Below are 17,500 nucleotides of genomic sequence, written 5' to 3' on the forward strand. Positions count from 1 at the left end.
GACCACAAAAGATATTGTATGGAAGAATATTAAAAAATGAGAAAAGAGGGAATAAGAAAAGGGGGAAAAAAGATAAACCTACATGTCTTACATGAGACCTTTTGTAATTAAGACTGGCATATTATGAAACTGGACAAAGGGTAACTGACTTACTTTAACAAATAGAATAAGATATTAATAACTAAAACAATTATTAATATAAATCTGAAAGGATTTCTAAATAATCGTGATGATTCTACAACCTACGATCAACCACTTTACCTTAATCTTTTCTCCAGTGGGAAAGTAATATATCAAAGAAAAAATTACGAAAGATTTTTTTTGTATAAGTAACATAGTTCTCTACTTTCTTTAGGTTGTAAACTGGAGTCTCGCCTCTTGTGCATTTTACACTACATCTCTTTTGGCATATAACCGTTCGAAGTAAGTGTCATTTAATAGCACAGATTCTAAATACCTATGTGATTACAGAAGAAAGGTGGAATTTATTATCAAAAGAATGATTTCAGTGACTAAATAAAGATCATAAAACCTCATATCAGTTACTATAACCTGATATCTATTTCAATATAGATAAACGATACTGGTACTAATTTAAGATTATGAAAATATGATATGCGTGTTAGGGGCCTGAAAACCTGCTGATGAGTTGTGTGTGTAGTCGAATTGAATGAATACTGATATGGATATTCATCCACGATAAGGAAGTTAGAGTTTAATTATGAATGTGATCACGACCTTTTTATTTTTATTCTTATTTCTATGGCGTCATCTACTGTCAGGTAAAAATGGGTTACCTACACACATACATCCATACAGATATATGTCAATAATTATAATAATAATATTAATATATACACACATATACACACACATATATATATGTATATATATATATATATATATATATATATATATATATATATATATATATACGGTATACACAGTACATACACATCTCTCTACCTACACACACAAACACACACACACACACACATATATATATATATATATATATATATATATATATATATATATACATATATATATATATATATATATATATATATATATATATATATATATATATACATATATATATATATATATATATATATATATATATATATATGTAGATAGATAGATATATAGATAAGAGAGACAAATAAATAGATAGGTATATATACTAAACAGCTTTTCTATGAAGGCTAATATACCATTTCCAATATACCTTTATACCTCCTCTCAGATAAAAAAAAAAAATGACCGATTAATTTTCGTAAACTGGCGACGCAAACAAAGAGCATTACAAAGAATGCGTTAACTTTTGGCAACCTTTAACCTATATGACCAACATTTATGAAACACGATGACCTCTGTTTTAGGGAAACGCATGACCTATCTTGAACTTTGACCCCAGTTCCTAAAGTCTGACCTGCTAAAAGCGCGGTAGGCTTTCAATCACGAAATCTCTCTAAGTTTGATGCAACTGGTAAAGTAACACCCAACTCCCCAGAGAGAGAGAGAGAGAGAGAGAGAGAGAGAGAGAGAGAGAGAGAGAGAGAGAGAGAGAGAGAGAGAGAAAGTTTTCTCTTTGCTTCTTAGAAACTTGCTCTTGGACCTTGATACCTTTTCTTTTATTTCCATTATTTCTTATTCTAAGTTTATTACATTGAGCATTTTTGGAAATGCTCACAGCAGTATATAGAGTAATTACCATGATAAACATATATGAATATATGTAATATAACTAATTTTTCACAATAACAATTATCACACCAGTATACTCCTTTTGGACAATATACTCAGATTTGTCTTTAACATAATTTTACAGCAGACTTTGCAAATGAATAATTGCTATGTAGAAGGGTTTATATATTGTACATGTTTCTTTATACAATGAAGCTTGTAATCTACAACTTATTATTTCGAGATCCAGCTTGACTTCGGAATCAAAACACCCATGAACAAACAAGAAGATTTTCACACAGGATAAGAGTTCAACAACAACAAGAAACAAACAACAAACAAACTGGAGTAAAAATATGCTGCATCATGTGATCACGTCCCTGGCTAGACTGATGAAGACTCCTTCACCAAGCAACAGCTTTCGCCGACGAGATTTTGATTTTGTTTTATTTAGAGGCTTTCCAAAATCCGTTTTTTAAACTTACCGATAGATCGGTAACATCTACGTCTCGACAGTCAGTATAACTAAAGATGTCTGATATGCAGAAAGAGAAGGAATTTCACAGTAGAGGAAAAGTGTGGTTACCCCTAAAAATGCAAAGAGAACGTACGCCGATCGATGACGTTTCCATTGCGTAATACTGCAGTAGTGACGTTTCAATGCCGTATTGATGATTATTCCATGACGACACACTTTTGGGCCAATCACAGACTCCAACGGCCGTCTCAGTTGCTAAAGGTATTGATTTGCTTATCTAAGAGCATCTGCCAGATGTAAAAGCATTGAATAGGGAAAATACCTAATGTAGAATAGAAGATGACTTAACGAAGTATTAACATTAATGCAAGTAATAATAAGCAAATTATTAAAACAATCTGATATTTCATAACTACAAAAAAAAATATAATACAAAACATGTAGATTACTTTTCCATATTTAGCAAATCTCTCTCAAAATAATGACGTCATCAACTCTACAAGTCCTCGTGTTTTTGAACAATTTTGAAAACAAGTACATATACTCAATTGCTCAATAGTCTCTTTGTAAAGGAAACAAAACATCTTGTCTTCATTTTTCTCCAGAAAGCAATATATCTAACATTCTCTTCAACAATATAGAGCAATGTATCTCATTACCTCCCAGCAGGGGGGAGGGGGGAGGGGGGGGGGCTGAAATCTATTTCCTTTTTAACATGATATATGACTTGGTAACACGACAAGGACACAGACGCATGTGCGAAGCAGCATCGTGACCGATGTCTTTGGAGTCTTTAAAGTAACTTCTCACTGGTAGTCAGCATCGTTCCTGCTTTAAAGTTTCTAGAATAGAATCACTTTAAGGCTATTGTAAAATAGACATCAAATGATCAAATAGAGGAAAAGAGAAATTCAGATATATTGAATATCATCTGGTTGGGTATCAAGCACTGGTTAATGTCGTACTACTGGTAATGTACTTTTAAACCATTTAATAGAGAACCTGGTCAGAAATCATATTGAATAACTCTTTAATAATATCTTCACCCACACGTACATAGAACTGAAATATGCAATGTCTATATATATATATATATATATATATATATATATATATATATATATATATATATATATATATATATTTATATATATATATATATATATATATATATATATATATATATATATATATATATATTTATATTTATATATATATATATATATATATATATATATATATATATATATATATATATTATATATATGAGAGAGAGAGAGAGAGAGAGAGAGAGAGAGAGAGAGAGAGAGAGAGAGGAGAGAGAGAGAGAGGAGAGAGAGAGAGAGAGAGAGAGAGAGAGAGAGAGAGTCCATAAAGAAATTTAAAAACCTGTCCTAAATTTGTTTTGCTGTTTTATTATAAACTTACTTATCAGAGAATTACGAGCATTTTTACCGAACGTTATCTTTATAACCTTACAAATATGAAATTATATATCACCAATTTTACGAAAGCGAATGAACATGTTAATTTCTTTACTTTGAGTTTCCACTCAAATACTTGGTTTTTCAGGTTATGACAATTTCGTGTAATGGTGAAAAAAATAAAATAACAAATAAAAGGAAAACATAATAATGAGCATTTTATTCCTATTCAATCTTCCAGATTTATTCTGAAGGGGTGGGGCCAATGTGGTTATTTCGGCCCATATCACTTTATTCATGACTGCATTGTCCAGCACGCAAAGCCGAATTTTCAAGGTTATATCAAAATCATTCGGATTTGTGCAATTGGCTCTTGCATAGATTTTGAGGTAGAAGTTTGAAAACACATTTTCACATTATCAATAAAAATCTTTGACGTATATATTAATTTTTATCTAAATAACTTTTTAATTATCTTAGCTTTAAATGTAATCTATATCGTTCAAAATACTGCCGAAGCCACAGCCATTACAGAAGAACTGAACACTTACAAACGCGCTTAATACCCTCGTTTTCTAAAGAAAGCTCATTCGGTTGCAGGAGAGACTTTAAATACATTGTTAAGGCTGGCTTTTGTTTTTCTTCTTTCTCTGATAACAGGCCAGACTCGACAGTCTGTTGCCTTCCTTAAAAAAAACTCAGGTCATTAGACGACGGAAGTTTTTAAGAATAAGGTTTAAATAAAAAAAATGAACATCAGTAAACACAAATTCCTATAGTTACTTGAAAATGGCGATGATGAAGTAAAAACTTAATGCCTGATTATCCTTTTGTCTCCTAATATACATTATTTTTTAATGAGCAATTATAACGAATGGATAAAACATTAATGAATCGTACACAAGTTAGGGAAGGGACTGACGCATATGCAAGCTGTTTAATATTACATACCAGTCCTAAATGATGGTAGTAATTTCGTATTGGATAGAACATTTCGCAATAAAATAATAATAATAATAATAATAAATAATAAGGAAGGAGGAGGAGGAGGAGGAGGAGAGGAGAGGAGAGAGAGAGAGAGAGAGAGAGAGAGAGAGAGAGAGAGAGAGAGAGAGAGAGAGAGATGCAACCTGTTCCTTTGCGACCTTATCATGTAAATACAGTCCCCCCAATCGCTTAATCCTCTGTTCTTTTGGTGAGAAAGGTCAGGCCCAGATATGCTACGCAAAATGAGTAAAACCGTAGAGACATTAATGTGTATTCATTCCGAGGACATCAAGTACATTTAAAATGAGAATCATTTGGAAAGTCATTCATAAAATGGAGAGCGTGGGATGCACAGGTAAACGCAAGCGTGAAGTCCTTATATGGAGGGAGGCAAACACACAATGCGCATATAACGCAACTACGATTGTTTTGAACAAGACAGGGTAAATAAAAAAAAAAAAAGTTGCAAATCAAGTAATTAGGATAACATTAACCGAGTAAAATCTATGAGGTTAAATAGTCCCTATCTTCGTGTGGAATGCTAAATGAATAAACGAGGGTTCAAGCAAACTAAAAAAAAAAAACAATGCACAAACCATGGTCCAAAAAAACTCAATGAAATTCTTGTGAAATCAATGTGAATAAAACTGCCGGGAACAGGCTAAATGAAAGCAAACACTCACGTCACGTTTAATAATAATAATAATTAAAAAATAAAAAGAAAAAGAAAATTTATTGCTTCAGCGTACATTATCACAAACACATAGCCTGAAAAGACTACTTAGTCAAACAACTAAGGCAATAAAAAAAGTGGAACTAGCCTTTGATGACGGCATTAGCAAGCCCAACGCATAAAACACAATAACAAATATTCATATCAAAATGTCAAAACTAAAAGCGGTGACTGCAAGTCCATCACTATGATGTGTCTCGTTCTTTCTAACATTTTGGTATCTTTTAACTTCTGCTGTGCAAATGTTATATGGATGACATTCGCGTACCTTACTATGGGCATCTTCAGATATACGCTTCATTAAATCCCAATTTTCCCTTTTTAAAGATAATATGCCATTACCTGTAATCTCTCTATTTAATAACTTTACATGTCTCGCACAATATTATGTATAATTTGCTTCACAATAATAACATTTAAAGGCTATCTGGTTTTGGTTTTCACCCGTTATACTTTTGGTTTCACTGAAAGTTACTCAGAAGAATGTTACTTTTGGTCCCGATAACCGGAGAGTTTAAGATCAAATTACCTCGTTGCAAAACAGTTTAAATTTTTTGCATACCCCGGATGTCATGAACATCTTCCCTGAAACCATCCGTGGAAACAATAATTGTATCACTCACTAGGCAAGATAAACATTGGTGCTATTTACCTTTAAGGAGGACAGAAAAGAGACATAGGTGAAAATTATCCTTGGGAGAAAATACAGGCGAAGTTGCTACTTTAAGAACACATGCGTGAGAGATGAAAGATAGTAGTTCAATCAGTCCTTTAAAAAAAAAAGAAATACATGGAAAAACTGTACTTTAAAGAGAATACGAGAAAAAATTACACGTCCAAAAAGACTAAAGTTATTAAAAGAAAACTAAAGGAGAGTTTTTAATTATGCATAAATGCAAGAAATATGTGTAAATTGTTCTTTTTAAGAACATAAAAAGAAAATATATACTTGTGCACGTATCAATCTTTGCCCTAATTGAAAGCAAACTTGTAAGACCCATCTTCAAGAGGATATGCGATTAGAAATTCCAATTATCTCGCAGCATGGTCCACTGATATAAAATAGTTCTTCAAAATTAAACATAAAATGTCATACAGGCTAAATCCCTTACTTTAAATTTGATATTCATTTATTCCTCTGGCAGTTCACGAACATTTTCAGGGAAATGTTAGTAAAAGTATTTCTTACCATATTATAGTTATGTTATTTCAATATTCGAGTTTCATCTCAATCCGCAACGTTCCTAAACATTAACACAGGATTCCTTCAAAACTCCATTTGCAGTCTTGTCCCTAATTGCTGTTACAGTACTCGGTGACGAGGTACTAGAATTCACCTGACCTTTATCATACTGGATCGGTTTTTCCATAAATTCCACTAAGTGATTAGATATGGGTTCATGACTTTAATTTTCTTGGAAACTTTTCGTTGTATGTTAAGGTCTGTTTGTAACCTTCTAGCTTTCTAATGTTCCATTGTTTCAATAGTAATTCGAGAAATCATGGTTTAACCTTTCTTTGGTACATTCTCTGAAACCTAGACTAACAACCAGAAAATCATCCTGATACAGAAATACAGCAAGGAGCTTTACAGTGGCTGGCGGTCCTAAAAGGAGATGAATCTATGCTCTAAAATACTAAAGGAAGAGCTTTGCTAATAACTTATACTACCTACTTTGCAGGTAGTAGGTTGGCTAGGGCACTAGCCACCCGTTGAGATACTACCGCTACAGTTATTGGGTCCTTTGATTAGGCAGACAGTACTACATAGGAGCCTTCTCTCTGGTTACGGCTCATTTTCCTTTTGCCTACACGTACACCGAATAGTCTGGCCTATTCTTTACATATTCTACTCTGTCCTCATACGCCAGACAACACTGAGATTACCAAACAATTCTTCTTCACCCAAGGGGTTAACTACAGCACTTTAATTGTTCAGGGACTACTTTCCTCTTATTAAGGGTAGAAGAGATTCTTTGTCTATGGTATCTCTTCTACGAGAAGGAACCTACAAAATCAAACCATTGTTCTCTAGTCTTGGACAGTGCCATACCCTCTGTAACATGGTCTTTCACTGTCTTGGGGTAGAGTTCTCTTGATTGAGGGTACACACGGGCAAACTATTCTATCATATTTCTCTTCTTTTTTTCTACATATTTTATATATGAAATATTTGGTTTAAAGTTGTTACTGTTCTTAATATATTTTATCTTAATTGTTAATAATTTTTCTTGTGGTTTCCTTATTTCCTTTCCTCACTGGGCTATTTTCCCTGTTGGAGCCCTCGGGCTTATAGCATTCTGCTTTTCCAACTAGGGCTGTAGCTTAGCAAGTAATAATAATAATAATAATAATAATAATAATAATAATAATAATAATAATACACTCTTTTGTATGCAATATATTTCATAATCGACATCTATTAAAATCCTTTTTTAAATTATTTAAGAAAATTAGCGTTGAAGAAGATGCTATTTAACTTAAGACCATTTTGAATACTACAGTACATAACCTTTCATAATAATCTAATTTCTTCGGCAATATGACAGCAATCATCTATCCTTTTGAAATGTAAATGTTAGATTGTTCTGTAAGAATATAATCTATGGCTCTGTTCTCTCTTAAGGCTCCACTGTTACCATATTCTGTTTAAACGTTGTCAATATATAATCACAGTTCTTCTACAAGGACACTGCAAAACCAAACCACTGTTCTCAGTCTTGGGTAGTGCCTGTGTACCATGGACTTTAACTGTCCTGGGTTAGAGTTCTCTTGCTTGAGGGTACACTCGGGTACACTGTTCTACCTTATTTCTCTTCCTCCTGTTTTGTCAAGCTTTTATAGTTTACAAAGGAAATATTTATTTTAATGTTGTTACTCTTCTTAAAATATTTTATTTTTCCTTGTTTCCTTTCCTCACTGGGCTATTTTCCCTGTTGGATTCCCTGGGCTTATAGCATTCTGCTTTTCCAACTAGGGTTGTAGCTTAGCAAGTAATAATAATAATAATAATAATAATAATAATAATAATAATAATAATAATAATAATCTACTTCCAAGGATGTCTCAATCAACTCCAGAAACAAGTCCTACTACCTTTCACATTAATCCCGTTCTAGATGTTGCTGAAAAGTAACTCTCAGTGGATACTTAAATAACTCCAATCCAATGAAACCTATCACAAAGGCTGTTGGAAATCCTATCCTTTTAGTATTCAAACTAAGAGTATCTTAAGGAATCCCTACTTTGATTCTTTATCATTTTATGCAATTGAGGTTTCCTAGATTTTAACCATCTCTACCCGTCCTTTACGAGAAAGATTTTTTTTTCTTGAAACCATGATTTTGGGAAATCTATTCCTAAGAAATGTGGTTGCTGTAGACTATCAAACCACCTTCCTATTGCTCCCAATTCCACCATAGCTAAGGTCTTTGTAAATGTAACCAGTAAACACCTAAGTATTTGGGATTTCGAAGCTTTTTCTCAAGTCACTATAATGATTTTGTTGAGCAATATCAATAAATGATTACTCTGTAAACCATACATAGCTACCTTTTTTTAGAAGTTTTGTGGGATTTTAATTACTCTTGATACATTTAGGGTTTTGGCAATGTCTGGCCTAAGTTCTTGATGGCCAATCTTCTTGCTAAGAGCTCAATCGAAATCTATACCCAAGTAAACTTTCTTGCCAGATTTACTTACAGACTGCTTCATAATGTTACACACAGGCATTTACATTCTCTAGAGGCATGCCTAGATCTGGCATGAGTAACTGAAACAATGATGGTAAGGGAAAATTTGTCGAAATGATGAAAATTTTACCTTTAATTGCAATGAATTCTTGGTTATGGAGTCTCCTTAATTTTCATGGTTCACATAACACTTAAGTGGCTGCAGAGGCAGTAAATATACCCACAGAGAATAGTGCCCCATTTTCGCCAGAACTGTTAACCCTGGTAAGTAATGACAGCTTGGTCCAAAACTTAAACCTTCAACTTTGATGGAAATGGACTGTTTTGGAATTTCCATGCCTTCGATCACACAAATACAGGTAGGAATGCATGATATTTATATAGAAGAAGGTAAAGCAAATAGTAGATATATGCACTTTCCTTTGCTAAAATAGATGGCTCTCATTGTTCAAAGCTCGGTTTCATTTAAACTGACAGGCAGCCATGAGCCATAAATGACAAACTGCATTTAATGCCAGCCCATTTATTGCTGAAAACATGGAACATGACAAACATAATTAATTTCTACATGTTTGAACATACATTCAGGCAGATAAATAACCAACATGTAATCATTAATGTCATCTTATTGTAATTACCTTGGTTTAATACTTTGCTGCACACCAAGCTGAGAAAGATTAACTAATAATTGAAGGAGTGGATGTATTTCTATCCTCAAAAATGCCTCTTCCCGTATACTTTCCATGGAACATGAGCAAGGATATGGTGATGCATATGGAGACTGAGTACCCCGTTTCTCATAAATATTGCAATCAATATGGATATCATTAGATTGAGATAATAAAAGTCTGTGACAACCATAAACTTTTATTTGTGTTCTTATTGGGATCCAAACTTGGATGACTATATTTTATTGTCTTCTTACCAAAACAGCTAACATATAAGATGATAGAAAGTTCACTTTTGTTATTGATGGTGATTTCAACATTCACCATTGGGAGTGGTTAAATTCTGTTTCGTCTACAGATTATTATGGCTTATGAGCTTTGAGCTTTGCCTATGAATCAAGCTGTGAGAATATCATAAGTGAAGTTACTCCCAAATCTGGTAACTGCGCGGACCTAGTATACACTAACTCCTCTGGTGTTATAACAACATAGGTTGGTTCTCCAATTAGGACGTCTGATCATTATTTAGTTTCGTTTGCCATCAAGAATGATTACCTTGTCACTGATGTGTCATACTCGTGTAAGATATATATAAAATCTCATGAAGACTGGAATGAATTTTATTTGGTCACTGTATAAAAGTGTTGAGCCTGTAGTTCTCTTGAATGAAAATCCGGTCAACATAAAAGGTGTGTACTCTTGTGTGTGCGGAAATACCAAGTGAAAGACAATTCTGATCCAGTGATGATTGTAAATGTACTTATTTGGAGAAATAGTAGGCTTATCCTCTTTGGAAGGGTATCAAATCTGACTTGACTTGGAATTGTTCAGAGTTTATGTTTAACTGAAAAGGAATACAATTTTACCATAAGAGAAACACTTTCTGGTATAACCCAGGAACACAAATAGTGGGCCACCCTTACATCTACATTTTGGTATAAAGTTAACAGTTCCTCTTTTATTTAACCTGATGATTCTGTCACTTATTGTCAAAAAAAAAAAAAAAAAAAAAAAAAAAAAAAAAAAAAAAAAAAAAAAAAAAGACCCCTTTTTAGCTGAAGTGTCTAACAGTAAGCATAGCAATGAGAAACTCTCTTCATCATTCCTGTTTTCCTAGGGCTTAACTAACTAGTTTAGCTTTTTTTCGGTCCTGTGAAATTAAAACACTCTTGATGAGCATTGATGCTTATGAAGGTGTAGACCCCTATTGTATTTTCCTTTGTTTTTCATAAAGACCGCTGGTATCTTAGCTCCTAAGTTATCTATTATGTTTTTGTAACTCAGTAAAAAGAGGTTCTTTTTGGTAATGTTACTCCATTATCTCTAGTTCTGATGATTACTGTCTAGTTTCCATAACTCCCATAATAACTAAAGTTTTTGAACTTCTTGTGGTAAAACATTTGCAGTTTGACTTTCAAAAAGGCCTTGGAGCATGTAATGTCCTTCGTACAATTTCCAATGCTGTATAGAAATCCCTTGATTGTGATAAGGAAGTTTGTATGATTGGCCTTGATTTTATTGCTGGCTGCCTTTCAGCACTGTAATTAAGAGGACCTATTTTAAAACTCAGACAGATAAGAGCATCATTATAGAAGTTTCAAGTAATGTATTGCAAAGTACACATTCCTATAGTCCATTGGGACTATAGGAATGTGATATCAGGTGTTTCTCGGGGCAGTCTTCTTTATCAATTACTTTTCGTACACATGATAAGTGATTTGGCCTAGAAAACCAGATTGATGCATATGCAGATGATACTACTTTCTTTGCATAAATACCATCTCCTGAATGTACACCTGTGCCTGGAATTGAAACGTAACAAAATTTAAGAGTATGATAGCATGTAGATCAATGGCAGTGGTTCTTCAATGTCCAGATCTTTAGATTTATAATCCTTTTAACTTCATACAACTCCTTTAGAATTCTAGGTGTGAATCTTGATTGCATATTTACTTTTGAGAAACACATTTGGTCTGTTACTTCTTCGACTGCACAAAAAAATGGGATATAAAGAAAGACTTTTTAAGAGTTTTGGAGATCAGTCTATCCATTAGAAATGCTTCCATTTTTCATTCTACCTTGTTTCGAGCATTGTTTTCTTATCTGGTCTTCAGGTGCTGACTCCGATCTTAAACTGTTGGACAAAAACTCGCAGTTTAATTAAATATATTCCTGATCTGGTTATTAATTTCTGGCATTATTGCTGTTAGTTCTTTATACATTTGTGTAAAGCAGGCCATACACGCAGAGGACTGGCGCGCTGATTTGAGGGCAATCGGCGCAAACTTCTCATCCTGTCAGCATGTTTGACCAGACAGGCCAATCCCATCGTGATTGGCAGTATGGCCCTCCAGTCTCGTGTGTGTGTGTGTGTGGACACGGTCTAGCATGGTGACGGGGTTGACTCACCTATTTTGACACGTACAGTATTCCATACTTCGTGCGTTGATCAGAGCACTTTTTATATTATAAAGATAAACTGATTGCATTTCCCAAGTTTGTAATACTTTGCATTTCGTTGCTCGTTATTTTAAGTTTTCCCTTCTCCTTTTCCTTCACCAAGTTATGATTTCCTTAAATTTCCTCTCCTTTTTCATAATATATTTCATCTTTAAAACCACACAGTATTCTGCCTTATTTGTGCAACAGTATCTTGTATTCTGATAATAAACTGATACTGAAACAAAAGGAAACTAATTCATATACTGATAAGTTTTATGAATTCCCTTTATAGGAAAAACCGAAGATGTAAAATATGGATAGAGGATAATTTAAGTAGCTACTGATAATTCTATTAACTTATGTATAACTCTCACATTTTCTCTCTGCCTATATAAACGCAATCGTTTTCAAATTGCTATAAATTAACACGAAGACAAGTACACCTAATTAAAATTGCAGTAGTGCTTCAGCATGAGATAATCTCCAGAAATGTCTAAAAATCTATTTAGTATATTCCTCCCAGGACACATTTGGACTCTTGGATTAATGGGGATAAACAGAAAAGGTAATCCTATAATGACTTCAAGAGAAATAAGTACATTGACACCATAGCGGACTAATCACCACCATGTAAAAGCCAACAAAGAATGCCTATCACGTTCCTTCATATGATTATTTCAAGTCAGATTTCATAGACTTAAATTATTTAAAAAATAAAGAAAGCAAAAAGTACCAAATTAGATGTAGGCTATCAATTGTACTTGATACCCAGTAACATACCAAATTTAGTTATCAAGTACCTAAAATGGAGAAGAGAAATGAAAATAAAGGATCGAAGATCAGAAGGAAAAAGACAGAGTATAGTTGTGAGGCCAGCAATGATGTATTGGGCGGAGACGTGGGCAATAAAAAAGACAGAAGAAAAGAAACTGGATGTGGCAGAGATGAGAATGTTGAGATGGATGTGTGGGGTGACAAGAAGGGATAAGATACAGAATGAGGTAATTAGGGGTACCACAGGAGTTAGAAAACTATCAGATAAGATCCAAGAAAGTAGACAGGTGGTATGGTCATGTCATGAGAAGAGATGAACAGTATATTGGGAGGAGAATGATGGAAATGGAGGTACAAGGAACGAGAAGGAGAGGGAGACCAAAGCGAAGGTGGATGGACTGTATCATGAATGACCTTCGATCAAAGGGATTAACCGGCAATGAAGTGTGGGACAGAGGTAGATGGAGAACGCTGGCCAGAAACATCGGCCCCACATAAAGGTGGGAAAAGATACAGACAAAGAAGAAGTGGGCCTATCCTGGGTGCCCAATCCTCTTGAACTACCGTAGCGTGTGGGCCTTTCTTACAGGATTGAAGCGTCGCTCGTCCTTAAAGACGAACTGTATGGTCAGTCCTCTGCGTGTATAGCCAGCTTAAAAGCTTTAATATTTCTGACCATCATTTGCATTCATATCTTCCCAGATTGTATCATCCTGTATGTAGCACTAGGCAATGCAGTTAATTCTAACAATCTTGTCTTCTCCATCATAAGTCTCAATACTATAGTTTTCTAGAAGTTTTACTCCATCTTTGACCAGATTGTGAAATGATATCCCTTATCTCACAGTTGAATTTGTAGGGCATCCAGAGTTCAAACTTGCAGCAGTTTTTTTTTTTCAACAGGTTGACATTTGTGTCTCCCTAATTTATGTACGGCAGATCTATTTTAACGTTGTTGCAAAGCTTAGTATCTAATATTTTCTGATAATTACTCCGCATATATAGTTTATTTATTTCTTTATTTTCTTTACTCTCAGGGCTATTGTTGGAAAACTTGGGATTATAGCACCCTGATTTTCTAGCTATGGTTGTAGCTCTAACAACATCAAGTACTAATACTACTAATCTATGCTACAAAGAGGCTGTAGCCATCTGTATATTAAAATAAAGCGATGCAAGTGGCTTTGAGACCAGGGGATCTCAGACTGCTTTCCAAAATGTTAGTCAATCCATAATAAGTGAAGATATGAATGAGAGGTTTATGAAGATGAGGGAAATTCGGAGTCTCAACATTGCAAAAGCTTACTGAACATGAAATTTTTTGGGAAGTCATGACCGAGTTAGTCAATAGAAAAGGATATTGGTGTTGAGCTACACAACAAACCAAAATTATCGTAACCCACAAATTTTTAATGAAGTAGCTTGATAGACTTAAGAGTAGTCTTAGACATATCAATGAAAGAATTTTATGTATAAAATGCTTTATCATATAAAAAAAAATTATATACAAACAGAGTTATAGCTTATGGTAACTTTACGTCCTCATCATCATCATATCTTATCATGCCAACATTGTATCAACTGCATAGTGGCCTGATCACATTTGTAGAAGTCCATATCTGTACAGATTGGCCCTTGTTCACATCCGAGAAGTATGTGGTCCATTGTCGAGATGGGATGCCCACATGGGCACTCAGCAGACGGGGTGAGACCCGACTCTACCTTTTGCTCGATTAAGAGTAACCCATTCCTTTCTAAAGTGGTTGTTCCATGGGGGAGAGACTTACTTTATGTCCTGTATGAATATTATGTTGAATTCTACATTTATTATATGCACACAGAAATGGAACCCATGAACTACATTGTAATAGTGGTGTTGCATGGTTACTCTTTTAGCAGTCTTGTAATTTGAAAATATAAATCATATGTAGTTACCATTCAATATATGCTTGCCATCTTAAATGTCTCCCGATAATCAGCAAAGGCTGGGAACATTTCATTGTATTGTTGCACAATGTCTCAGTGATCAGCATCTAAGCCTTCTCTCCAACAAAGCTATAAACAGTGAGGACTGGGCTATGGCTTTTGATGACCAAGCTGGTAGACTTATGGGGTTTCCCAAAATCAAACATCGTTAGCTCAAAAGGACAGTAATACTGTGTTTACAACTGAAAACTATTGAGATATAAGCATAGATATGGTAATGGGGTATTGTGCAGAATAAACTATCAGACCCTGTTTTTTTTATTACTCACTAGGGGCTAGATCACCAAGTTATTGTACTAGCATAATCGTACTATAAATCATTACAGTAACAAAATAGAAGGCCAAAATGGCCATTAACAATCCTTGATATCAGTCCTTCACATAAGTGGTTGGATGTGAGGGTGTTTGAGAGAGATTTCCATTTCACTCTTTCCTTGGCGACAGGTGTCTGGGAGCGCGAAACTGGTTGAATATTCAACTAATGAAAATTTAAAACACCCGGATATCCACCAACTTATGAGTGACTGTACATCCCAAATAATTGAAAAAAGTTATCTCCAACTAGAAACATTATATGGAAAATGACTGGAAGCGTAAATGGGAAGTTCATCACCGAAAGACTATCTTTTTACGTGCAGAAAAAAATAGATGATGTTTTGCATATTCGTATATATACATGTCAGCGTGAGAGTGCGGATACATGTAGGCTACTTCGTTCTTAGACGATTAACTTTGTATGTTCTCATAACAATATCTAAATTATTTTCGCTAAAGAAGGATTTATATAGATTTACGGATCTATGCCATATGGCCTGGCGCTAAGGCTGGGGAGGTCATTCATCTGTGAGGGACTAGTGGGGGAAACCCCGACCGGTGAAACCATCAAGTGAAAGTTGAGAGGTTAGATAGATGAAAGGAGGTAGAGTGGATGGCTAAAAAGGGGGTGCCACTAGGTGTCCTAAAAGGACGTTACAAACGTTCTTCAGAAAAGGGATATATCTTATGATAACCAGTTTTATATGAATTCTCAATAAATATCCTTGTAACATGATTGTCATATGTTATACCTTTGATTACTAATACAACTGACACTTGGTGGTGCAAAGGTTTTCCATTGTATATTATTTTACTTACATGTTTTTTCATTGGAAGTTTCCTAATTCTCAGCCCTTGATATAATTTCCTTTCGGTTTTTCCTATCATTGTTCTATTTAATCAAGCCCCCTTTCTTATCTAATAATAAAAATCTCCATTGCTGCGATGATCAGTACGACTTGATGTCAAAAATGGCGTTGAAATTCTTTGAAAAAATGTGGAAGAGAATGAGTGAATATCTCAATTATATACTTTAAAAGATTAAATGCTCTTTTTGCTCTCCTCATTTTCAGGAACTCCATTCCTTTTTCAAGTATTTTTATTCAACATTTTTGTTTGTGTTACCAGTCGACTATTGTTTTCCATTTTTCCGACTTACACTTTATTGCAGCACCCTTCACAATTTCGTTTTCCATTTTGTGGAAAAAACTTGCATCTCCGCAGAGAGAGAGAGAGAGAGAGAGAGAGAGAGAGAGAGAGAGAGAGAGAGAGAGAGAGAGAGAGAGAGAGAGCGTAGTAACCATGTCTACCAATCGAAAAACCTGTGACTGATATTTAGAACATTTGCACATTGCAATAAAACTACCAATTTAAAATTTCTCTTCCTGAAATTCAAGATTTTCTTATAAAGTGAGCTATGGTATGGAAAGAGAAATCCAACTGAAAATGCGTTATATTAACCTCTTAATTAGTAATTAAAACTGAATAGCCCTGCACTTCAAAATTAAGCCTTCGTGGAACAATACGCCCAAACGAGTAATAATTGATGTCCTAAGACGACCTTTTGCAAATTGGTCACAAGATTCATTTAGGTGACAAGTGAAAGACAAGGTATCCTTGGAGAGGGTTATCAAATAAACTCCACGAACAAATCATTAAAAACCCTAAAATATGATGCGTCGTATAATATATGCGATTTAATTAGATACAATAAAAGAGAGAGAGAGAGAGAGAGAGAGAGAGAGAGAGAGAGAGAGAGAGAGAGAGAGAGAGAGAGAGAGATTAACTTTGCCAAATTTGTATTATAATCTGAAATTTAGAAAGCGAGAGATTAACAATTCCACATTTCTATCAATTTAAAATTTAAAATTTAGCCATTTTTGGACCTAAAATTACACTTTTTTTTTTCTACTTGAAAAAAAAAAAAAATAAATTAAAAGACATCCCGACCATAAATAAAAGAAAACATTTATTTGGGAAAAATACAAAATAGAAATGAAAGCATCTCGCGACAGATGCTCATTTGCTGATTACTAATGGATAATACATGCCCATGAATGTGCAATGGCGCTATAGTATCAAAGTTTCTCCATTATGCCAGGTGATATTTAATTCACGGCTTTCTACCTTACGCCACGTAGGACTTCGGTCTGAATAGGGGACGGATCCACTGGATCGCTATCTCGGTCTCTCCCCCGCGGTGGGGGCGGCGCCCCTAGATTGTGCAGATGTGGTCATTCGTGATTGGCTGTCAAATCTTTTTGTGGGAGGAGTCAGGCCATGGAGGAAGAACCAATCGTTTGTTATTAATT

At 34.4% G+C, this 17,500-nt stretch overlaps 2 long non-coding RNA genes across 2 annotated transcripts in view; one reads left to right on the forward strand and one right to left on the reverse strand.

Annotated features, from left to right (window-relative positions):
* LOC137626076 (uncharacterized) overlaps positions 1-17,500 on the reverse strand; it is a 563,951-nt gene that overhangs the window by 190,263 nt on the left and 356,188 nt on the right. The window lies entirely within an intron of this gene.
* The window catches only part of LOC137626074 (uncharacterized), a 207,517-nt gene that overhangs the window by 74,538 nt on the left and 115,479 nt on the right, over positions 1-17,500 (forward strand). The window lies entirely within an intron of this gene.

Source organism: Palaemon carinicauda, chromosome 33 (genome assembly GCF_036898095.1).
Source record: "Palaemon carinicauda isolate YSFRI2023 chromosome 33, ASM3689809v2, whole genome shotgun sequence".
NCBI lineage: Eukaryota > Metazoa > Arthropoda > Malacostraca > Decapoda > Palaemonidae > Palaemon > Palaemon carinicauda.